A 26,127-nucleotide genomic window follows, 5' to 3' on the forward strand; every position below is an offset into this window, starting at 1 on the left:
GCTCTTTTGAAATCTTCTGTTCAGCTCTTTTATCTTGTCATTTCTTCCATTTGCTTTAGCTACTCTCCACTAAAGGGCAAGTTTCAGAGTCACTTCTGACATCCATTTTTGTCTTTTCTTTCTTGTCTTTTTAATGACCTCTTGCTGTCTTCATGGATGATGCTCTTGATGTCATCCCACAATTCTTCTCATTTTTGGTCATTGGTGTTCAATGCATCACATCTGTTCTTTAGATGGTCTCTAAATTCAGGGAAGATATAGTCAAGATCATATCTTGGCTCTCATGGATTTGTTTTAATTGTCTTCAACTTCAAGTTGAACTTGCGTATGAACAGTTGATGGTCATCAGCTCCTGGCCTTGTTTTGGCAGAAGATACTGAGCTTTTCCATTGCCTCTTGCCACACATGTAGTCAATCTGATTCCTGTGTACTCCGTCTGATGAAGTCCACGTATATAGCCACCATTTGTGTTTTTGACAAAAGGTATTTGCAATGAATAAGTCATTGGTCTTGCAAAATTCTATCATGCAATCTCCAGCATTATTTCTGTCACCACATCCAAATTTTCCAACCAGCAGTGATTCTTCTTTGTTTGCAACTTTTGCATTCCAATTCAAAGTAATAAGCAACACATCTTGATTGCATGTTCAGTCAATTTCAGACTGCAGAAGTTGATAAAAATCTTCTGTTTCCTCATCTTTTGTTTAGTGGCTGGTGCATACACTTGAATAATAGTCATATTAAGTGGTTTTTCTTGTATGCATATGGATATTATCCTATCACTGACAGCATTGTACTTCAGGACATATCTTGAAACATCTTTTGTGATGATGAATGCCACACCATTCCTCTTCGATTTCTCATTCCCGGCATAGTAGATCATACAGTTGTCTGATTCAAAATGGCAAAATCTTGTCCATTTCAGCTCACTAATGCCTAGGATATCAATCTTTAAGCATTCTAGTTCATTTTTGACAACTTCCAACTTTCCTAGATTCATACTTCATACATTCAATGTTCTGATTATTAATGGATGTTTGCTGCTGTTTCTCCTCAATTTGAGTGGTGCCACAGCAGAACATGGAGGTCCTGAAAGACTTACTTTATCCATATCATTAAGGTTGGTTCTACTCTAATGAGGCAGCTCTTTCCCAGTTCTATTTTGAGTGCCTTCCAACCCAAGGGGTTCTTCTTCCTGCACTGTGTGAAAAATGTTTCCAAGCTATTCATAAAATTGCCCAGGAATGTATCAGACAGTGTTCCTCTACTATTCATAAGGTTTTCCCTGGCCAATTTTTGAGAAGTGGATGGCCTCTTCCTTCTTCTTAGTCTGTTTTAGTCTGTAAGCTGTGTTGAAATGTGTGCACCATGTGCAACTCTGCTGGTATCTGAAACAACAGTGGCACAGTCTCAAGCCTCACAGCAACGTACAAGCCTCACAGGATGACAAACTGACAGACAAGTTTGTCTCCCTTAGCTGTTGGAAACCTCTGCACCCTCCTCTTACCTAATTCCTACCTGAAACCTGCCACTCTGTGGTCCCCAGACACTCTTGGTCCCTCCCTTTCCTGGCTCTAGGGGACTTACGGCCTCGCCTTGCCTTCCCACACCTTTTTACCTGGATATCCTGCCACTCCTAAGGTCCCTGAGGCTGCTCCTGTTCCCTCCCTTTCCTGGCTCTAGGCGGCTTGGGGCCTAGTCACAGGGGACATCAAGCTCAACTGGCATAATATACCACATAAAAAAGGAGAATATTATGCTGAGTAAAATAAATCAATCACAGAAGGACAAATATTGTATTAGTCCATTATTTTAAAAGTCAAAGAAAGGTTTATATATGGAAGGAAATTTTCTTTGTTGGTTACCAGGGGTGTGAGAGGAGGGGAGAGAACACTGTTAGATAGGTAGAGACAAGTACTGATTTGGGTGAAGAAAGGGCAATGTACCAAATGTGAGTGATCAACATGGTTGCATTGAGAAAGAGGAAGACAGAGAGAGGTGCATGGGAGGTACAGACAACACAGATGAACCCTTTTGCACAGTCAGTACTGTATTGCCAGTGAAGGCAAACATTGATATACAAGATAGATAGGTGGACAGGCTGAAATATTAGGTATGTCTATGCAGGGGAGAGTGTGCCCAAGACCATGTATAGCATTAGCAGACAATATTTCTACAAGTATATTGGTATATTCTGTAAGAATTCCCAGGGTATAGCAGAGCTGACAAGGGACAAGGTTGTACTCACTTCTTGGTCACAGCCAGCTACCCATAGATTCTGAGTAGTTGAACCTCTGGGCTCAGGATCATAGTCGCAGGGGACATCAAACTCAATTGGCATAACATACTACACAAAACATTGTTCCACCTCCTACACTGGCGAGTAGTGACTGTGATCTTAAAGGCTTACAAGCAGCCATCTAGATGCAACAGTGGGTTTCTCCTCATCCAGAGCAAAGAAGAATGAAGAAAAGCAAAGATTCTTGGAAACAATTAGTCCTCATGACTGGTACACCATGCGATCTTCAGCCTCTACGACTATGAGACCAGAAGAGCTAGATGGTGCCCAGCCACCATTGTCAACCACTCAGAGGGGGATCTATGGAGGAGATCCTGGATAGAGAGGGAGAACAACATGGAACAAAACTCAAATCATTTGGGAAAAAAAAAAAAAAAGGGGGGGGCCAGGTTTGCTGGTCTGATAGAGCCTGGTGAAACCACTGAGACTATGATCCCTAGCTGCCCTTTAGGTCTGGAATTGAACCCACACTGGTGGCTTCCAGCCAAACAAAAGACAGGCATATGAGCTGAATATTTACCAGAGGTAGATACACTCCTTGGAGAGAGCAATCATGGGAGAAAGAGGGGCTGTTTATGCCCAGGGAGGCAGTTCAGGGGACAGGAGTGCATGGAGGGATGGACACAGGGAAGAGGTAACTATCGGGAGGAAGTGGGAGGGGAGCTGTTGCATTGGAGTAAATTTTAGTCAATGTTATGACTATATGACTATTAGACACACATATGACAACGTATGTGTGAACTGCTGTATGGAAAGTGAATTTGCTCTGTAAACTTTCACCCAAATCACCATTTAAAAATAAATAAATAAAGGTGGGGGGGGAAGAATTCCCAGGTATTAGGAGCTCTGGGTAGCGTAGTGCCTAAGGCTAACCAGAAGGCTGGCAGTTCAAACCCCCCAGCCGCTCCTCAGAAGGAAGGTTTGACAATCTACTTCTGTAGTGATATGGCTTCAGAAACCCAAGGAAGTGGTCACTATGAGTCTGGTCCAACTCGATGGCACATAACAACAACAACAAAAACATAAGAGAGCTGACAAGGGACATGGTTGTAGTCACTTCTTGGCCACAGCCAGGTACCCAAAGGGAGTGGGTAGTTGGACCTATGAGCTTGGGAACATAGTCACAGGGGACATCAAGCCCAATTGGCATAACATACTACACAGAAATTTTGTTTCACATCCTACTTTAGCAAGTATGACTAAGATCTTAAAAGCTTGCAAGCAGACATCTAGATGGAAGGATGGGTCTCTCCACATCCAGAACAAAGAAGAATGAAGAAAGCCAAAGACGCATGAAAACAATTAGTCCATGTGACTGGTACACCATGCAATCTTCAGCCTATATGACTATGAGACCAGAAGAACTAGATGGTGTCCAGCTACCACTGTCAACCACTCAGAGGGGGATCTATGTAGGATATTCTGGATAGAGTGGGAGAACAATGTGGAACAAAACTCAAAATCATTAAACAAAAAAAAAGAGGGTGGGTGGGGACCAGGTTTGCTAGTCTGATAGAGACTGATGGAACTACTGAGACTATGGCCGCTAGCTGCCCTTCAGGTCTGGAATTGAACCCACTCCTGTGGCCTCTAGCCAAACAAAAGATAGGCATATGCGCTGAACATTTACATTAGGTAGATATACTCCTTGGAGAGATAAATCATGGGAGAATAGAAGGGCTGTGTATGCACAGGGAGACAGCTCGGGCAGAAAGAGTGCACAGGAAGGAATGACATAACTATGGGAAGGAAGTAGGAGGGAGATGTTGTCTTGTGGGAAATTGCAGTCAATGTCACGAGACAAAGTGCATGTGAGCTGCTGTATGGAAAGTAAATTTGTGCTGTAAACTATCACCCCAATCATACTAAAATTAAAAAAAAAAAAAAGTAAGGCCTGGTAATCATCTTCCAAAAGGTCACAGACATGAAAACTGTATGGAACAGAGTTCTACTCTTCACACGTGGTGTCATGTGAGTCAGAATGAGTTCAGTTGGACTGGATTTTTCATTTGAAGTTAGAGAAGCCATCTTGTCACTTTGAGATGACCAAATTGAGAAGGAAATCCACTCCTTTGAAGACAACTGAAAGGAAAGTTATAAAATGCCAGATTCTTCTATGACATTAATGAATCAATGAGCCCCCTCCCCCTAGACCTCTAGACCTCTAGACCTCTTACTGTATGAGATAATACATCTGTTGCTTAAACCAGTGGAAGTTGGCTCATTTCCTATTTCCAGTCATGGAGTATCATAATGGGTAGCTCAGGATTCTAAGCCCATGGACAGAGGGTCTGACTGACCAAGTTTGGATCTTATACCTCCCTCGGGGTAGAAGGGGCAGTGAGAGGAATGAGTCTGAGTTCAGTGGAAGGAACCTCAAAGACCTTCCAACTTTATTAGTTTAAAGCCAAGAACCTTGATTTACTTTTCTACTGAGGTGATGCTGGGAAGTGGGGAAGGAGGCTGAGCAGCCAAAACAACAAATTATATTGCATCTTGCTAACATTTTAGAAACATAATTAAATGACTTAATTCATGACTACTGTAAATCAAATTGGCTAGTGCATGAATGTGCACATATAAAAGCTGAAAAAGGGACTGGTCACCTTGTATTTTAATCTGGTAATTAATAAAAAGTCAAATGCACTCAGAAAGATTATATTGTATAATATGCAATTTCACAATCCAAGATTTTTATTTTTCTCTGTGTGTACAGCAAGCCATGAAACAAATTTGTAAGATACTGAGTGAACCAGTTAAACCTCCCAAAGATGATAATCTCTCTTGTTAACACTTGCAGTTTGACCCTAAGTAAGGACTTCTGTAACAAGTGCACGGGTGTTAATTTCTTGATTTTATATTGCTTACCTATAAATAGCTTGGTTATAAATACTTTGGCTACGGATGATGAAGGTGTTATTAAATGGTGCCCATTACCTTACACCTGAAATCAAGCCATTAAGTCAGGCTTGCATAGAGCATAGTTTCATTTGACAGAATTTGAAGATTCTAGATCAAGCAAACTCAAATGGAAGTTTCTGGCATTATCACACACAAGTTATATTTACTAAAGAAGCAATACGAGTTTTGCTTGGTTTTGCAGCTGACACAGGTTAAAACTTGAAGATAAGTTTGAGCAAAGAGAAAAGGTACAGAAAGAAATTTTTTCATAGGTCAGGAGTTCAAGATGGGTCTATAAAAAGGTCCTTCCGATCTTCAATGTATATTAATTCCAGGAATAAAATCTATGCCTTAGTATTGTTACAAAGAAAAAACATCGTCTGTCTTCCCAAAATCTCTGTTCTGTCCATTTTAGTTCATTAGGGAGCATTTCCCATGGATAGCAGGTCAAGGAAAATGTACATCAAGTACTTGTTAATGATTTCTGGAGAAACAGATTAAAGGACATAGACAAGTGCTGGGTCAAACCCAACTATGCAAACCAGAAAAGGAAAAAAAAAAAAAAATGGAGAAAAGTTAACCAATAACCCAAGAAATGGGAACTTAAGAGTTTGTTTTTCTTTTAATTTGTATTGTGATTTGGGTGAAACTTTACAAAGCAAATTCATTTTCCATACAGCAATTCAAATGTACTTTGTCTCATGACATTGACTGCAATTTCCCACAAAGTAACAGATCTCTTCCCACTTTCTCCCCATATTTACCTCCTCCCTGTGTCCTTCCCTCCCATGCACTCCTGCCCCTCAAGCTGTCTCCCTGTGCATACACAGCCAGCCCTTCTATTCCCCCAAGACTGATCTAGAACTTAGAGATTTTTGTCATATTCAAAGCTTTTAAGAACTAGCATTACTTCTGCACCACAAAATTCTTAATCCCAGACCAGAATATTTAATTTAAAGTGTGTGTATATACACACACACAAAGAATATAATTTGGGAAAATAAAATAAAATTTAAGGCCTCAGGTCATACTCACTATTTTGGTTACCTAGTGCCACTTTAACAGACTATACCACAGGTGGAATGGCTTTAACAAACAGGAGTTTATTCTCTTACAAGTTTGGAGGCTAGAAGTCCAAGTTCAAAGTGCCACGCACTAAGGGCTGGGTGAAAGCCCCTTGACCTTGGGCTTCAGCTCTGCCTCCTGCTCCCGGCCCATTGAAGCTGGAAGCTCTTCTTCACTCAGGCAGCTGCCAGCTGCTGAGACTGACAAATACCACCAGGAGAAGCAAGGGCAGGGGTGGGGGATGCCCAGCCAACCAGAGAAACTCCTCTGTGTCTATTGTATTTATTGCATTTCTGAATATGTTCTTTGGGAAAAGGACAGTAAAAGATAGAGCCCTCAGACATCATCTTTGATGAATAATTTGGGTCCGGAAAGATGTCAATGTGGCTTTTTACTCTGTTCTATAATCCTCTGGGAAAGACAGGATTTTCATGGGATCCTCTGAGAATTCTGACCAGTTTAGGCAGGACCAGATTTACCAGGAGCTTTGCAGATATTCTGAAATAGTGTCTCTGCATGAACTTAAAACTCTATTCCTAAAGACAGCCACAGTAGCTGAGGGATCATACACTTTCTCTGCCACAGACAATAGGTTCTTCTCTCTTAACAGCATCACTGAAAGAACATTTTTCTTCAGTCATTCAATATGTGCCCAGGATATGCTTAGAGACAATGTGAAGTATCAGTCTCCTGAAAATGAGAAATACACTGGTCCTTCTTTCAATGGCCTCACAACTCAGAGTGGGAGGTAAATGCACTTAGAGAAAATGACAGTGCAGTATGAAGAGTACAGGGATAGAAGTGCAGGTGCCATTGAGCAAGGAGAGGGAGCCACGAGGGGACTGCAGGCCAACCCAAACAGGCTTCATAAGATCTGTTCGTGTGTGTGTGTGTGTGTGTGTGTGTGTATCTATTTAGAAATTTAAGGAGAAGAAGGAAGAAAATGAAGGAATAGTAGTATTTCTATTCAAAACTTCTGCTTTAAGACACTGGTAGGTTTTCTTGAATACTTCAGGGTCTTGCCATCAACACACCATCTGGGGCCAGCTATTTGAAATAAGATCTTAACACTGAAAGAGAGTTATGAATTTCAAAACTGAAAATATCACTAACTAGAGTTATAAAATAAAGTCCACTATATCAAAGCTGGGAGCTCTGGTAGCATAGTGCCTAAAGGCACTTGACTGCTAACCAGAAGTCTGGCGGTTCAAACCCACCAGCCACTCCTCAGAAGGAAGACAGGGCAATCTACTTCCATAGTGATACTGCCTCAGAAACCCAAGGAGGGGTCACTATGAGTTGGGTCCAACTCGACGGTACATAACAACAACAATAACACATATCAAAACTACTTTAATCTTCTGAAAACATGTACCATCAAAATGAACCTCAATGACAACTTTATTACATATACAATTACCCAAATAATTTTAATAAATAATATTTTATCTTATGGCAAATTTACTCTCTGTTTAATCCATCCACTAAATCAACTCAATTATCTAAGAAGAAACAATCTGAGAAAATAAAATTATTTTCATAAAGTGAATTCATGCATAAATGCCTTTCTTCTTTCATTGTGTAAGATTTTACAAATGACGGCAAAGAGTCTGAATGTTATTCTAAGTACAGTGGGAAACCATAGTTGGTTTTTAGCAGAAAAGTGACATGATTTGATTTTCCCTATAAAAATGATTACTCTGGCTTCTAGGGGGTACATGAATGAAAAGCAGAGACACCAGTTAGAGGGCTACTACAATAATCACAGGGTCATTTGGTGGAGGAAAAAAATGAATGAATCTGAAATATTCTTGGAGCCAAGAAGGCAGGGGAAGGTTAAGGAAAAGGGATGAATCAAAGAAGATACCTTGATTTCTACTTGACCAACAGAGTTACTGGTTTGCCATTTAATGAGATGGTACACAAAAGTATAGGATAAACTGGGGGAACTGGGTAAGGGAAGGAAATCAAGAGTTCTGTTTTGGACACATTAATTTTTAGATGGGTATTAAACAGCAAGCATACATGAATGAACAGAATCATCTATTTTCAGTCAGCAAGCAAGAACCTGAGAACTCAATCACATTGAAATATCCAGCAGAGAAATTTTCTACTGCAAGAAGTAAACATTTGACTTTGACTTGCAGGCAGACAATCTCATTACTCAGAGAATATTTTTTTTAGATGGACCTTAAGATATGCAAATGTCACTGAGAAGAATAGCATGCACCTGCCCCAAGTCATGGTATTTTCAATCTCCTTATATGCATGTGAAAGCTGGACAATCAATAAGGAAGACTGACAAAGAATTAATGCATTTGAACTGTGGTGTTGGCAAAGAATGCTGAAAATACTATGAACTGCCAAAAAAACAAGCAAATCTCTCTTGGACGAACTACAACCAGAATGAGCCTTAGTAGTGAGAATGGTCAGATTTTGTCTCACCTACTTTGGTCATGTTGTCAGATGGGACCAATACTTATGGAAGGATATCATGCTTAGGAGATGGTCAGTCAAAAAAGGGGAAGACCCTCAATGAGATAGATTGACACTGTGGTTGCAATGATGGGCTCAAGCATAGCAAAGATTGGGATAGTGCAGGAACAGGCCATTCTGTTGTACATAGGGTCACGATGAGTTGGAACCAACTCAGTAGCACCTAACAGCAACAAAATAGATACAATGATAGAAGTGCCTACTCATCTACGCCAAGAAATTGGGAAGATATCTACCTAGTCAACTGACTGGAAAAGATCCATTTTCATGCTCATTCCAAAGAAAGGCTATCAAACAGAATGCAGAAATCATTGAAAATACCATTAATTCCACAGGCTAGCAAAATTTTGGTGAAGATCTTCTAAAAACAATGGCAGCTGTACATCAACAGTAAACTGTCAGAAGTTCAAGCCAGATTCAGAAAAAGACATGGAATATGAGATAATGTTGCTGATGTTACACAGATCTTGGCTAAAAGCAGAGAAAATTAGAAGGATGCTTACCTGTTTTATTGACTATGCAAAGGCATTTGATTGTGTGGAGCAAAATAAAACAGAGATATTATTACAAAGAATTGGAATTCCAGAACACTTAATTGTGTTCATGAGGACCTGTTAATGAATCAAGAGGCAGTCATTTGAATAGTATAAATGATTGATGGGCATATTGTATGGCTCAGACTTGGAAAAGGTAGATGGCAAAATTTTCAATATGTATGCCTAACAAGTAGTCCAAGAAGCCAGACTACATAAAAAAGAATGCAGCATCAGGATTGGAGGAAGACCCATTAACAACTTGAGATATGCAGATGACACACCCCAGCTTAGGCAAAATGAAGACAATTTGAAGCACTTACTAATGACAGTAAATGATTACAGTTTTCAATAGGGATTATACCTGGACATTAAAAAAATGAAAATCCTCTCAGTGCAACCAATGAAAATTATGATAAATGACAAAGAAATTGAAGTTGTTAAATATTTCATTCTTCTTAGATCAATAATCAATGCCTTTAGAAGTAGCAGTCAAGAAATAAAACAATATATTGCATTGGGAAATTCTGCTGGAAAAGATTTCTTTAAAGTGTTGAAAAGCCAAAATATTACTTTGATCACTAAAGTGCACCTGGTCCAAGCCATGGTATTTTCAATTGCCTCATAGGCATGCAAAAACTGAAAGATGAAAAAGGATGACCAAAGAAGAAATAATGCATTTGAACTGGGGTGCTGGCAAAGAATACTGACTATATCATGGACTGCCAAAACAACGAAAAAAAACAGTCTTAGAAGAAATACAATCAGAATGTTCCTTAGAAGCAAGAAGGGCAAGCCTTCAACTATTTATTTTGGACACATCATCAGGAAACACCTATCCCTAGAAAAAGATACTATGTTTGGCAAAGCAGAGTGTCAGGGCAAATGAGGGCATCCCTCAATGAGGTAGACATTAGAGCCACAACAAGAGTCTCTAATATAGCAACAATCATGAAGATGGCACAGGACCAGGCAATATTTCATCTGTTATACATGAGATTGCTAAGAGTCAGTGAACTCAACAGCATCCAACAACTAAAAATTGTTGAAATGGGTTCAAGCAACAACTAGAAACATATAAATTTCCTTCAGCTGTCATTTCCCTTCAATCTAAAGAGTATCCTTTTGTATTTCTTTAAGTCCAAGTGCGCAAATGACAAGTTGTCTCAGCTTTTCCTAATCTCAAAAATACCTTCATTTTTGAAATATATATTCATTGACTATAGAACCCTAAGTTGATAGGTTTTGTTTTGTTTTTCCCTTTTAGCACTAAAAGATTATAATTAAACAGATTATCATAAAAAGTTAGATTATAATATAATCTAAATTCTATTTAAATTAAAGACATATCTGATGCAGTAGTAATCTGTATACACAGACCTTACAGTTTATAAAGCATTTCATGTATTACTTCATTAGACATCATCTTGGTTCTCTAGTACTGCTATAACAGAAATACCACAAGTGGATGGCTTTAACAAATAGGAATATATTCTCTTACAGTTTAGGAGGCTAGAAGTCCAAATTCAGAGTGATGGCTCTATGGGCTGTGTGAAGGCCCCATGACCTTGGGCTTTAGTTCTGCCTCTTGTTCCAGGCACAATAGAGCTGGAGACATCTCCTAACTAATGCAGCTATTGGCTGCTGAGGCTGATGAACCCAAGGTCAGCAGGTAAAATGGAACACCCTAGATCAGCAGGCAATATAGCAGGCAACTGGTTCAAATACAGGAACAAGCCCAAGATCTCCAGACAATGCAGCAGGCCACTGGTTCAAGTTTAGAAACTGGAAATGAAGACTCAGCCAAAAGCAGGATGTGAAGGTGCCTAAAAGCTAGAGACCTTTTTCAAAGCTTCTCCATATATACTGGAAGCAGGCCACACCAGAAGGCAACTCCCCTCCACTGATTAAAGCCTCATAGCAGATTCTGCCATGGAGATTATTACAATCTCATCCCAGGGAACAACTACCTTCAGCTGCCAAGCCACTCAAAACCATGGCCTAGCCAAGCTGACACACAGCCTTAACTACTAGACACTTATAATAATCCTATTAAATAAATACAGCAAGTTCACTTAATAAATGAATATCCTGACGTTCAGAGAGCGTGTGGCTTACTTATGCTTGCTGAAACAACAAGGACAATGCCGACATATGAATCTAGTCAGGTTTCATATGCCACACTATGTTTAATTTTTAATCAGAAATATAGTGTTCTAGCATCTAATGCTTACCTATCCAAAGCTCCCATCCATTCAAAATTACTAATTCCCTGTGAGTTGTAGATGAACAAGTATTATTCAGATATTACATATTTATAATTTTTAGGACATCTCCATTCCTATTGTCTTACTTACTCTTTTCCTTAAAGTCAACAAGCGTTATCATCTGTATTTTAAAGACAAAGGCAATGCAAATATAAAAGTTTAAATGATTTGCTAAAGATGACACAATACATTTTAGAAAATTAGAAATTGGGATCTAGAAGAACTGACCTCATCCCAGGACTCTCATACTTAAGAGTTTAAACTTATAGTTGGAGGGAAACATACTCTGATTTCTTTTTATGTTGGCAAAAAATACTTACAGGGCATTTCACCTTATAAAAACTTAAGTCAACTTAATGTCAAGATGTGTCCCCCAACTAGAGCCTCACACAATCACAGCTGAGTTATTTGAAACTAAGAAGTTTATCCTATTCCTCTTCAACTTTTCTCCAGGTCATAACAGAGAGGCCCTTAATGGATATTAGACCAAAAATCAAAACCAAATCAAACTCACTTCCAAATCACAGCAACCTCCATTGGGCTTCCAAGACTGTAAGTCTTTACAGAAGAAAACTGCCTCATCTTTCTACCACAACATGGCTGGTGGGTTTGACCCACTGACCTTCTCCTTAGCAGCCAAATGCCCAGACCAAAGTAGTAATAAATCAAAAGAAGGCTGTCAAATTTATATCATCTGAGATATACTTGAAATTGTTTGTCAGATTCAGAATTTATTAAGGGAATTATACTACAAACATGATTTCAAGATAATGTCTAAGTATGTTAGAAACTATTATTTGGTTATCTCTGTTCTAATTTCTGAGATAACATGGAATGTCTTTTATAAAGCACACCATTTTAAGAAATATTGGTAATTTCATTGATCTTATTTATAATAACTCTTAAGACCGTAAAAATTTAATAGAAAATCTATTGGTGCAAAGGAGACTCTTGAAAATACACAGGTTACCATTAAAAATCTTACATTCCTTTGTCAAAGAAAGAAAAAGTTTTCTTAAGTTAAAACTGAAAACTAAAAAAAAAATTACAAGTTTTCATAAGATTATCTACAGATACTCAAAATCAATGTTTCAATGTTCAAAAATTAGTTAAATATGATTAAAATTAGTCACCTTGGTCGTCCTAATGATCTCTTGTGCAAACTCGAATGCTATTTTATTAAAATAATCACTTAGACTTTGTAAAAATAATGCTTAGTTGTTGTTAAAAAAAAAAAGAAACACTGCAAAAAATTGAAAAAAAAAAAGAAAAAAGAAACCTGAAAGTCTCACTGTACAGAGATAACTACTGTGAGCAAAATACTTTTTCATACACAAGATGTAACAGGTATATTTTACTTCAGCAAGTGTAGGAATGAAATGACATAATTTCTTTTAATAATCAAATTAAGCAACTCTGAATCATATCTCATCATTCATAAAAAGGTTTCCTTATCTCCCTTGGTTTTCGCTCTGAAGATAATTACAAGAATCCTAGAATGCTCACTCAGTCTGTGGGGCAGTGTAGATTGCCACAGAGAGTATGGCCCTCTTTGGGCCTTCCAAATATTCTTCCATGACGTAGAGATACCATCTCATCATTGTCTCTTGTCCATGAGCAGTTTCTCAGGTTTTGCTAGACCTCCCCCTGTCTCCTAAGTCTCCCACCTCATCTACCTACCACTTCAAGCAGGGTAAGTACTTTTCTCTGTATCCTAAAACTCATTGTAATTTCCTGCATAATAAGTTATTTTTCATTCAGGAGTAATTTCATCTAGTTAAACACCATGCAAAAGGATAAATGTATGGATGGATGGATGACTGCATAGAATAGATGGATGGAAATGAGAGACTAGTCAATCATTTTTTATAGTAGCATATTCTGCATTATGCATATATCTTTCTTTCATTATTCCTCAGTTATTGGACATTGAGATTGTTTCTCTTTTTACTAATATAGGCAATGATGTGGTAACTATATATTTCAAACATATTCAATTATTTTCTAAATATGAGATTGCCACATAAAAAAGAATGTAGTTGGCATTTTCATACACATTTAGCTGACTGACTCCATAAAGGATCTATGAATATATACCACCAGAAGTATATGAGACTGCTTGTTTTGTTTTACACTGAATTTTCTGAGATTTTTAATTTTTAAAAATGTTCTAGATCAAAATTATTGAACTTCTTTTCTTTCTTATTTAATTGTAATAAGATTAAACATACTGATTTGTTGCCATTTGTATTGTTGTTATTGTTAATTAGATACTTACATACTATCTACTTTTGTCCAGCATGCATTTTCTGATAATTATTAGCTCCAAGAATTGTTGGCTCATCAAAAATAGGGCAAATGTTTTTCCCTGCTCATAATTGGATTGTAACAATGAGTTGTAACAGTTTACACAGTCAAGATACAAGTGCCTTGTTGGATATGTGTTTTGAAAATATTTTTCCCAATCTGATTAAAGCTGTGTTTTGATTCCCTTCATAGAGTTTTTCACAGAGCAAAATTTTTGCTTTACATGACGTCTAACTATATTTTCCCTGTTCGTTTTTTGTGCTACATTTAAGAAATCTTTTGAATATTTAAGAAACCTAAGAATAGTTCCTGTCCAGTTGTCAAGTCAGCACTGACTCATGGTGATCCCATGTACAACAGAAAACAAAATGTTGCTCAGCCTTGCATCAACCTCATAATCATTGATTGGTCTCTTTGAGTCCACTGTGGAATACAATCCAGGGGACTCATCTTCCAGCACTCGTCACACAATATTCTGTTATGATCTATAGTGTTTTCATTGGTTAATTTTCGGAAGTAAATCACAAGGCCTCTTTTCTTAGTCTGTCGCCTGGTCTGGAAGCTTTGCTGATTCCTGTCCTGTGGGTATTTGAAATACCAATGGCATAACTTCCAGCATCACTGCAAGATGTAAGACACTATAGTATGACAAACCGATAGACAAGTGGTAGACAAAGTAATAAGGAACCTTAAACTTAAGAATAATATTGTTTATGGAAAAATATCACAGAAAATAATGCAGGCAGTGTCTTCCTCATCTGTCCCTCCCATTGTGTGTCTAGGCCTCTTTCCTCCAGGAGGCAAGCAGTGAGCCTTTAGAGCACTAGTTCTTTGACAACTGGCTGTTCCAGAAATATCTGCACACTTATTAGTCAGTCTGCCATTTATCAAGTTAACAAATATAAAATCCAGTCACTCAAGAGGAAAAAATGAACTGTAAAATCCAAGAAAAAATAGTGGAAACAGAAAGTTCAATAGAAGATGAGGCTGAACCTTGGCTACCTGAATGGCCCCTGAAGAGTATGCAATTCTGCTACAATTATTTACCTATTTGCTCCTCTCAAAAGGCTCACCTCAAAGACAGCTCACTGCTGAATCCCTAATGCTTAGCATTGGTGGACAGTAGTGTCTTTTATTGATATTCTGACATCAACTTACTACTACTTTTTTAAAACCATAACTTGTTAAAGCCATTTTCCATGGTATATTTTTCAATCTGACTTTATGCCAAATAATATGAGTTCCTGAAAAGTTTCTACACACTTTTACAACATTTTGGAGACATATTCAAATAACTATTTGATAAGAAAAAGACCCTATCAGAGGCAGAGATAAAAAAGTGATCCGTGGCTGCTGTAAATTAATTTTTGCATTTGCCTTGTTCTAATGAAAAAGTATTAGAAGCCTTCAACAACTGCCTTTATTACTCAGATGTTTTTCCCTTATCATTGTAGTTCAGCAAGACAAGAACCTTCTGCCATTTTTTTTTTTTACAATTATGTCCACACTAAAGAGAGACTACAACTGTGAGGAAGAAAGATGAAAAACAAAATTGCCTGAGATTTAAGAACATGAAGTTTGACTGGAGTGAAGGGGCCCTTAGCAGTCAAGGGTCTCTTCAGCTAGCAGGAGTTCTTTAGTTTCTCAGGAATGAATACTTAAGTTTCAAACATCTGGGTCAGAGTGAGTGAGTCTGCTCACATGTACGTATGCTCTGCTGCCTTGCTAAGAAATTAGTAGTACTCCTTCTCTGAAGATTCTAGAAACTTGGGGAAAGCCTATGAATATGTAGAATTGTAAACAAGACATAAGCCATGACATAGCATTCTACAGTGATTACTTATTTACTTCCTAGTCTGAATGACAAAATATTAACTATAACTGCCAATGATTTATACCTGTTCTTATCTCTGTGCATATACAACCCAAGAACTTACGAAGATGATCAATATTGTTAATAATAACTTTGGATGAGAACCATTATCATTTACTAGGCAGATGACACAACCCTGCTTGCTGAAAGTGAAGAAGATTTTAAGTACTTACTAATGAAGATCGAAGACTACACAGTCTTCAGTATGGATTACACCTCAACATAAAGAAAATGAAAATCCTCACAACTGGATCAACATAAGTAACATGAATAAATGGAGAAAAGATAGAACTTGTCAGGGATTTCATTTTACTGGGATCCACAATCAAAACCCATAGAAGCAACAGTCAAGAAATCAGATAGCGTATTGGGCAAATCTGTTGCAAAAGACCTCTATAAAGTGTTAAGAAGCAAAGATGTCTCTTTGAAGACTAATGTCCACCTAACCCAAACCACAGTATTTTCAATCACCTCAAATGCATGTGAAAGCTGCATAATAAACAAAGAAGACCAAAGAAGAGTTGATGCCTTTGAATTGTGTAGTGTTGGCGAAGAATATTGAAAACACCATAAACTACCAGAAGAACAAGCCAATCTGTCCTAGAAGAAGTGCCACTGGAGTGTTCCTTAGAAGTAAAAATTTCACCTACTTTGGTCATGTTATCAGAAAGGACCAGCCCCTGGAAAAGGATATCATGCTTGGAAGGTAGAGGGTCAGTGAAAAAGGGGAAGACCCTCAACAAGATGAATTGGCACAGTGGCTACAACAATGGGCTGAAGCATAGCAAGGAATGTGAGGATGGAGCAAGACCAGGCATGGTTTCATTCTGTTGTACATAGGGTCACTGGGAGCTGGAACCAACTCTATGGCACCTAACAACAACAACAACAACAAGCATATCTCTCGGTAACATACTATTTGTTGTTGTTGTTATGTGCCTTCTCATCAGACCCAACTCATAGCAACACCTCCTTGGGTTTCCAAGGCTGTATCTCTACAGAAGTTGATTGCCCAACCTTCCTTCTGAGAAGTGGCTGGGGGGTTTGAACTACCAGGATTCTGGTTTGCAGTCAAGTGCCTTAGGCACTACACTACCAGAGCAAAGAAAAATAGTAGTCTCCCTAAGCAGTCTTAAGCTTCTTCTTATAGAGTGATACGTGAGAATTGAAAACCAGGATAGCTGTGAGAGTGGTTTTGGACTACCTTTATCACAATGTTGTATGTTTTTGTTCCATGCAATTTGATACAGGCATGACACATCTACTCTTTGCTATTTGAGGGCTCTCTGTTGGCTGTAAGACTCTGTGACATGAGCATCATTTTGGATATTCCAATGACAGCAGGGAGGTACCTAAAGCCCATTTAACAGGAAGCATCAGTCTCTGCTGAAAGGGTAAATTAAAATGGATCTCTAATTGTGGCAAGAAAAAAAGAAAAAAGGGATATCCCTGTGACACTCCATTAAATACTATATAACAAGAGAATTCCTGTCCAGTGACCTCAAACTCACAACTGTGGAACACCATCAAAAGGAATCATTTAGATATAATAGAAATTCCGGAAGAAGAGGATAAAAAGAAAAGGAAGAAAACAATTTTTGAAGATACTTAGCTGAAAACTTCCCAAATATCATGAAAGATGAAAAGGTTATTATCCAAGAAGTTCAACAAACTCCATACAAAAGAGACCCTCCAAAAACAAATCACAAAATATATGATAATAACACCTTCTAAACCAAAGACAAAGGAAGAATTTTGAAAGAAGCTCATGAAAAGTGAAATATCACTTACAAAGTGGCACCAGTTAGACAAAATGCCGATTTCTCATCAGAAACCGTGCCAGCAAAAAGGCAATGGAATGACATTTAAGACTTGAAGGAAATGAACTGCCAGTCAACAATCATGTACCCAGCAAAATTATCTTTCTAAAACAATGGTGAAACATTCAGAGAAAAATAGAAACTAAAGGAATTTGTAAAGACCAGAGCAGCCTTACAAGAAATATTAAAGGGAATCCTTCAGATACAGAAGCAATGACATCAGGCAAAAACATGAGATAAAGACACACAAGAATATCACCCAGGTGCCAACACAGAGCAAGATGTCACACAAGTAAAATAAAGTTAAAAAAAATCTGTACAGGAAAATAGAGGAGTTAATTTATAAACGACAACTTCAAAACAAACAGGGATTAAAGATAAAGTTATAGAACTTCCATATGTGGAGGATGTCAAAGTGATTTCAAGATGTAAGAGACTATTTAAATTTAAGAGGATTAAGCTAAAGTTCAGGGTATCCACAAAGAAAAGTAATAAATGTACTCCCCAAAATAAAAAAGAAGAAAAGCAAAAAGACTCAGTAAATACAAAAACAACGATAGGAAAAGAAAATTCATATACAAAAACAACTAAGCAGAGAAAATTAAGAGGAAGAAAGTAACCATGAAGACCAGTTCCAGAACTATCATTAATAACATTGAATGGCAATGTATTAAATATACCAGTCAAGCAAAAGATTGTTAGTGGCAGAATGGATAAAACAATATGACCTATCAATATGTTGCCTACAAGAGGCTCATTTTAGACACAAAACAGAAACAAGTTAAAAATCAAAGGATAGGAAAAAAAAAACAAGAAACAATACCAAAAGAGAGCAGGAGTAACAATAATAATTTTGGGCAAAACAGATTTAAGTCAAAATCTATAATAAGAGACAAGGAAGAGCATTATATAATGATTAAAAGGTCAATCCACCAAGAAGACATAACAATAATAAATATTTTTTTACCCAATGACATAGCTCCAAAATGCATAAAATAAACTCTAACGGAACTGAAAAGAGAAATGACAGTTCTACAATAATAACAGGATATTTTAGCATATCAAATAGCCAAGTTCATGACTTGTAAGTTTTACCCTCTACCAAACATTTGAACATAATTCAGATAAGTTCTTTGCCACTGCACAGAAAGCATAACCCTTCCTCCAGGGTACAATCACATGTTCATCACTTTCTTTTAAAGTCTCACCAGAAAGACATTTAATATCCACATTACTAGCAACATTCTCTTACTGGCACCATATGTATTCTCTAAGTTATAGAGAAAGACACTTTCTCTACAACTTTCTTCACTTCCTTCTCAGACCTCATCAGAACTACCTTTGATGTCCATAATTCTACCAACAGTCTCTTCAAGACAATCTAAGCTTTTACTCAAAACTCAAAACAAACTCACTGCCATCAAGTTGATTCCAACTCATAGAGACCCCCACTGGGTTTCTGAGGCTGTAAATCTTTACAGAAGTAGATTGCCCCATCTTCCTTCCATGGTGCAGCTGGTAGATTTGAGCTGCTGACCTTCTAGTTAGCAGTCAAAAGCCTTAGGCACTGTACCATGAGAGCTCCTCAGGCTTTTACTATTGGGCACCTTAAAACTCTCCCAGCGTCTACCCATTGTTCAATTCCAAACCCACTTCCACATTTGAGGTATCTGTTACATCAGTACCACACTCTGCTGGTACCAAATTCTGCCTTAATTACCCGTTGTTGTTGTTGTTATGAGCTGTCAAGTTGGAACTGACTCATAGCGACCCCTCCTTGGGTTGCCATGGCAGTATCACTATGGATATAGATTGCCCAACCTTCCCTCCAAGGAGTGGCTGGTGGATTTGAACCACCAGCCTTCTGGTTAGCAGTCAAGTGCCTTAGGCATTCTAACTAGTGCTGCAAAAACAGAAATACTACAAGTGACTGGGTTTAACAAACAAAAAAAAAATTGCTCACAATTAAGTAAACTAGATGTCCAAATTCAGAGTATGGGCTCAAGGGGAAGATATAACTTGCCATCTACCATATGTCATCTCTGCTCTCTTGCTTGTTTAATCTCTTTTATTTCTCAAAAGAGATTAACTCAGGATACATCCTACACAAATCATGTCTCATTAACATAGCAAAGACAACCCATTCCCATATGGGATTATAACTATAGGCATAAGGATTAGAATTTACAACAGGAATTTTGGGAGGACATAACTCAAACCATCACAAAGAAAAAGAAATCCATAGTCACTAGAAGAAAGGAAACAATAAAGATCAGAACAGAAATGAATGACATAGAAAAATGGAAAGAATCAGCAAAACTAGAAGTTGGCTCTTTGAGAGTATCAATAAAATTTACTAACTACTGGCTAATCTGACAAAGGAAAAAATTTAAAAGATACAAATAAATAATCTAAGAAATGAAATGGGCAACAATACAACAGAAGCAACCAAGATTTAAAAAAAAAAAAGGAGTACTATGGAATATTATTAAACACTGTAACAAATTTGAAAATGCAGAAGAAATGAACTAATATCTAGAAACACAATACCTACCTGAACTAAAACAAATTGAGGTAAAAAATTTGAACAGATCCCTAACAAAAGAAATTATACAGGTCATAAAAAAATATCCCCCAAAAAAAGCTATGCCCTAGAAAATTTCACTGGAGAATTCTACCAAATATCAGAGAATAACTGATATAAATTCTACTCAACCTATTACAGAACATAGAAAAGGAAAGGATATTCCCTAATTCATTCTATGAAGCCAGCATAACCGTGACACCAAAGTCAGACAAAGACAGCACTGAAAAAGGAAAATTATACACCAACATTGCTACATGAATATGTTGTTGCTGTTAGGTGCTGTCGAGTCATCTCCGATTCATAGAGGCCCTATGCACAGCAGAATGAAACACTGTTAGGTCCCACACCAACTCCACGATCCTTGTTATTCTTGAGCCCATTGCCGCAACTACTGTGTCAATCCATCTCACTGAGGGCCTTCCCCTCTTTTGTAGACCCTCCACCTTACCAAGCATGACTTCCTTCTCCAGAGAGTGGTCTCTTCTGACAACATGACCAAAGTAGGTGAGACGAAGTCTGGCCATTCTCACTTCCAAGGAGCATTCCAGCTGCACTTCCTCCAGGACAGATTTGTTAGTTCTTTTAGCAGTCCATGGTACTTTCAGCATTCTTTGCCAGCACCACAAATCAAAAGCATTCACTCTTCTTTGGTCTTCCTTATTTATTGTCCAGCTCTCATCATTGTCCAGCTCTCACATGCATATGAGGTGATTGAAAAACCATGGCTTGTGTCACATGCACCTTAGTCCTCAAGGTGACATCTTTGCTCTTCAGCACTTGAAAGAGGTCCTTTGCAGGCAATATATCCAGTGCTATATGTTGTCTGATGTCCTGACTGCTGCTTCCATTGGTGTTGATTTTTTTTCAATGTTTCCACTTCAATCTTTCCTCTGTTTATCATGATGCTGCTTATAGGTCCAGTTGTGAGGATTTTTGTTTTCTTTACACTGAGATGTAATCCATACTGCAGACTGTATTATTCAATCTTCATCAGTAAGTACTTCAAGTCCTCACTTTCAGCAAGCAAAGTTGTGTCATCAGCCTATCATAGGTTGTTAATGATTCTTCCTCCAATCCTGATTTCACATACTTCTTCATATAGTCCAGCTTCTCGGATTGTTTGCTCAGCAAACAGATTGAATAAGTACGGTGAAAGGATACAACCCTGACACACTGCTTTCTTGATTTAAACCTTGCAGTGTTTCCTTATTGTATTCAAATGACAGCCTCCTGGTCTATGTACAGGTTCCTCATGAGTACAATTAAGTGTTCTGGAATTCCCACTCTTCTCAGTGTCATCCATAATGTATTATGAGCCACACAATCTAATGCTTTTGCATAGTCAATATACAAAAAGAAAAAAAACACAAGTAAACATCTTTCTGGTATTCTTTGCTTTGAGCCAAGATCCATCTTTCATCAGCAATGATATCCCTCATTCCACATCCTCTTCTGAATCCAGCTTGCATTTCTGGAAGTTCTCTGCCAATATACTGTGCAACCATTTTTTAATTATCTTCAGTAAGATTTTACTTGTGTGCAATATTAATGATATTGTTCAATAATTTCCACATTCAGTGGGATCACCTTTCTTTGGAATGGGTACAAATATGGATCCCTTCCAGTCACTTGGCTAGGTAGTGGTCTTTCAAATATCCTGGCATAGCCAAGTTAGTGCCTCCAGTGGGGCATCCGTTTGTTGAAACATCTCAATGGGTATTCCATCAATTCTTGAAACCTTGTTTTTCACCACTTCCCTCAATGCAGCTTCAACTTCTTCCTTCAGTACCATTGGTTCTTGATCATATGCCACCTCCTGAAATGGATGAACATTGACCAATTCTTTTTGGTACAGTAAAATGGAGATCTGGTGGTGTAGTGCCTAAGGCATCTGACTGCTAACCAAAACGTTGGGTGTTCAACCCCACCAGCCACTCTGCAGAAGAAAGATGGGGCAATCTATTTCCTTAAAGATTTACTGCCTCAGAAATCCAGTGGGGGTCACTTTGAGTAAGAATCAACATGATGGCAATGAGTTTGCACATGAATATAGACGCCAGAATTCTCAACAAAATTCTTGCCAATAAGATACATATTAAAAAATAATACATCATGATCAAACGGGATTCATACCAAGGATGCAAGAACAGTTCAACATTAGAAAATTATTCCATGTAATTCACCACATTAATAAAATAAAGGAACCATATAATCATCTCAATCAATGAAGATAAGGCATTTGATAAAATCCAACACTCTTTTCTGATAAAAACTCTCAGCAAAATAGGAATAAAAGAGAAATTCCTTGACATAATTAACATATAATTAGTTACATATTATTTTTATTAATAATATACAAAATCAATAGCCAACATTATTATCATTGAAGAGAGATTGAAGGCATTCCCTTTGAGAATGGGAATGTGAAAAAGATATTTATTATTACTGCTCTTATTCAACATTATCCCGTAATTCCTAGCCAGAACAATAAGGCAATAAAAGGGAAATAAAGGGAAACCAAATTGGAAAGGAAAAAGTAAAACTACCCCTAGTTACAGATGACATGGATCCTATACATAAAAAAATCTCGAAGAGTCCATAAGAAAATTATTGGGACTAATAGAAGGGTTCAGCAGAGTTATAGAGTACAAGATCAACATACAAAAGTCAGTTGGATACCTCAACAATAACAAAGAAAATTCTGAAAATGAGATAAAAAAAACAAACCCATTTACCATAGTCCCCCAAAGGATAAAATATCTAAGAAATAATCTCACCAGGAACATAAAAGATTTATACATGAAAAATTACAGAACACTACTACAAGGAGCTAAAAAAGACCTACCTAAATGAAAAAACATTCCAAACTCATGGATTGGAAGACTTAACATTGTGAAAATGTCAATACTACTCAAAGTGATCTACAGATAACATGTAATCCAAATCCAAATCCAAATCCAAATCCCAACAACAGTCTTTAATGAAATGTAAAAATTAATCTCCACCTTACATGGAAACAAAAACAAAACAAACCCACTGACATCACGTCTATTCCAACTCATACAGACTCAATAGAACCAAGTAGAATTTCCCAGTACGGCTTTGAAAACTGTATATCTTTATGGAAGTAGACTGCCTCACTTTTTCCTGCAAAGTGGCTGGTGGGTTCAAACTGCTCACCTTTTGGCTATCAGCCAAATGCCTTAATCACTGCACCACCTGAGCCCCAAATAACTAAAGAATTATTGAACAAGAAGAACAAATTAAGGAAGATGGCTTCTTACCTGTAGCCCACATGTTAGTGCCCTCTAGCATCTTAAAACCTGAAAAACTATGTGTAGCAGTTTGAAGCAGGGATTCTGGCACTCTGAACAGCTCATTAAGTCACAGAAGGCCAAACTCAGGGGAGGGAGAGGCAGGATGTAGCCAGAAAGAATAAAAATAAATGAACCTGTCCTGTGGAACGCCAACTGGCCAGCCAGTGAGGGCATCGGAGGGCTCCCTGGGGCAATGGAGAGAACACACTGGAGAGAACCTGCAGCCACACCATGATCACACCACTTTTACTGGTAAACTTGGGACCACTGGGAGGGAACAGAGACCCCTCTGGCTCTGGGTGCTGCTGCATTGGGAGCAGAAAGGGAAGCACACCACGAGTTGGCAGGCCCTAGGACAAACTAGCAGCATAGTTTAGGGCAGCTATTCCAGGACATATTTTTGGCATGGAGAGGCCTGGAGTTTGGGGTTTTTGCAGCTATCTGAATCTGGCAGAGAGTGGTGGCCCCCTAATAATTGGGGGTCTTTGCTGAACTTCACCTGTGGCCCTGTGAGTAACAGTATAACATCTTCATTAGCAGCCTACTCACAGCTCTGGAAACACCTACCGGCACCTTGGAGATTTTTCTCTCTTTTATTCCTCCTTTCACCACATCTCTATTGCCTTATTAAACAGAAAAACCACATTAAGCCACCATAACACCTGCCAGCTTAAATCCTAAACCCCATTCAACATGAAAGAGACCTGCATCCACATTCCACACAGTGATTCCATCATCACAAAGAAAACTGCAGAGCAAACCAGCACATCTGAATTAATAAACAAAAAATAAATAAAAAATAAAATACACCAGCTCCACTTTTGCAAAAGTATTAAATCATAAAATCAGGACAAAACATATCAATACTTAACTAACAGTTAAACACAACTTCAAGATGTCTAGGAAACAACAGGTAACCTCAAATAAAACAAACAAACAAAAAAATAGGATAAGACAACAGAAATAAAATCCCAAACAAAAGTCTCATTCAACATGGAGGAAGAGGAGGCAATAGAATTATCTGAGAAGGAATTTAGAAGGTATGTTTATAGAACTCTACAGCAGCTTAAGGAAACCCCAAAGAGAACCATGGAGAACACAGACAGTACCCTGGAAAAACTCAGGAAAACCATTCAAGAACAAAATAACAAGATTAATACACAATCAGAACTCATACAAAAACAGCAGTTAGATATCCAGAAGATGAATACCAAAATTACAGAATTACACAACACAATGGAAGCAAAAAAAGAATAGGCTAAAATTGGCTGAAGAATGCATTTCCCAACTAGAAGAAAAATTCCAGGACACTAGCCTGTATGAATCAAAATCAGAACAAAGATTTAAGAGAAATGAAGAGAACCTAGGAGTTACATGGAACAACATGAAAAGAAATAACATATGCCTCACTGAAATTCAAGAACAAGAAGAGGTGAAAAAAAAACACTGAGAAAACTATGGAAGACTTACTAACAAAAAATTTCCCCCATGTCTTGAAGGAAGAAAAGAAATATGTCCAAGAAGTTAAAAGAACCCCATACAGGATAGATCCCAAGAGAAAAACACCAAGGCACATCGTAATCAAACTCTCAAAAACCAAAGACAAAGAAAGAATCTTTCAAACTTCCCAGGAGAAAAGAAATATCACTTATGATAATCAAACAGGATGAGTTCTGATTACTCAGCAGAAACCATGTAGGCAAGAAGGCAATGAGACAGCATATATAAAACACTGAAGGAAAAGAACTTCCAATCAAGAATCCTATATCCAGCCAAACTGTCCATCATATATGAAGGTGAAATCGAGACATTCACAGACAAACAGAAATTAAGGGATTTTGTGAAAACCAGACTGTGGTAGTTCAGTTTGTGTGTCAACTTGGCTGGGCCTGGTTCAGTGGCTGGGCAGCTGTATGTAGTATTCCCCATGATGAGACTGGTAATCAGCTCCATGGTGGAATCTACTGTGAGCAGCTGAGTACCCTTAGGGATGTGTTCTGCTTCCTGCATATAAGCAGAAGCCTTGGGGAACAGTCTCTAGTTTATGGCACACTTGAAACCTTCTTGTGGCTGAGTCGCTGTTCAGCATCCTGCCATGCTATGCTGATCTTGGGACTTTCAATGGACTTGAATCAATGGCCTGCCGTGTTGTTTGGTAACATAGGGAATGTGCCATTTTGTTGCCCTTGGGTTTGTCAGTCTCAGCAGCCAGTAACTGCCTCAGTGAAGAAAAGCCTCCAGCTTCAGTGGAGGCAGAGAGAGCTGAAAACCAAGCTTGAGGGGTTTTCACCCAGCCCCTAGAGCTTGGAACTTTGAATGTGAACTTAAAGCCTCCAAATTGCAAGAGAATAAACTCCTGTTTGTTAAAGCCATCCCATTTGTGGTATATTTCTGTCAGAGTGGCACAGAGGTAACCAGAACACAGACCAACCCTACAAGAAATGCTTAAGGGAGTCCTTCAAATAGAGAAGCCACAATAGAAAACCAAAAAAAGCAAACAAACAACAACAAAAAAAAAAAAAAAAACAGGACACGACATCAACACTAAAATCAAATCTAAAACCAAATAAAAAATGTTGTTGTTGTTGTTGTTGTTGTTATGTGCCGTCGAGTCGGCCCCGACTCATAGCGACCCCTCCTTGGGTTTCCGAGGCAGTATCAC

The sequence above is a fragment of the Orycteropus afer genome, unplaced genomic scaffold (assembly GCF_000298275.1).
Source record: "Orycteropus afer afer isolate SDZICR_OR568_19922 unplaced genomic scaffold, OryAfe1.0 scaffold00096, whole genome shotgun sequence".
Lineage (NCBI taxonomy): Eukaryota > Metazoa > Chordata > Mammalia > Tubulidentata > Orycteropodidae > Orycteropus > Orycteropus afer.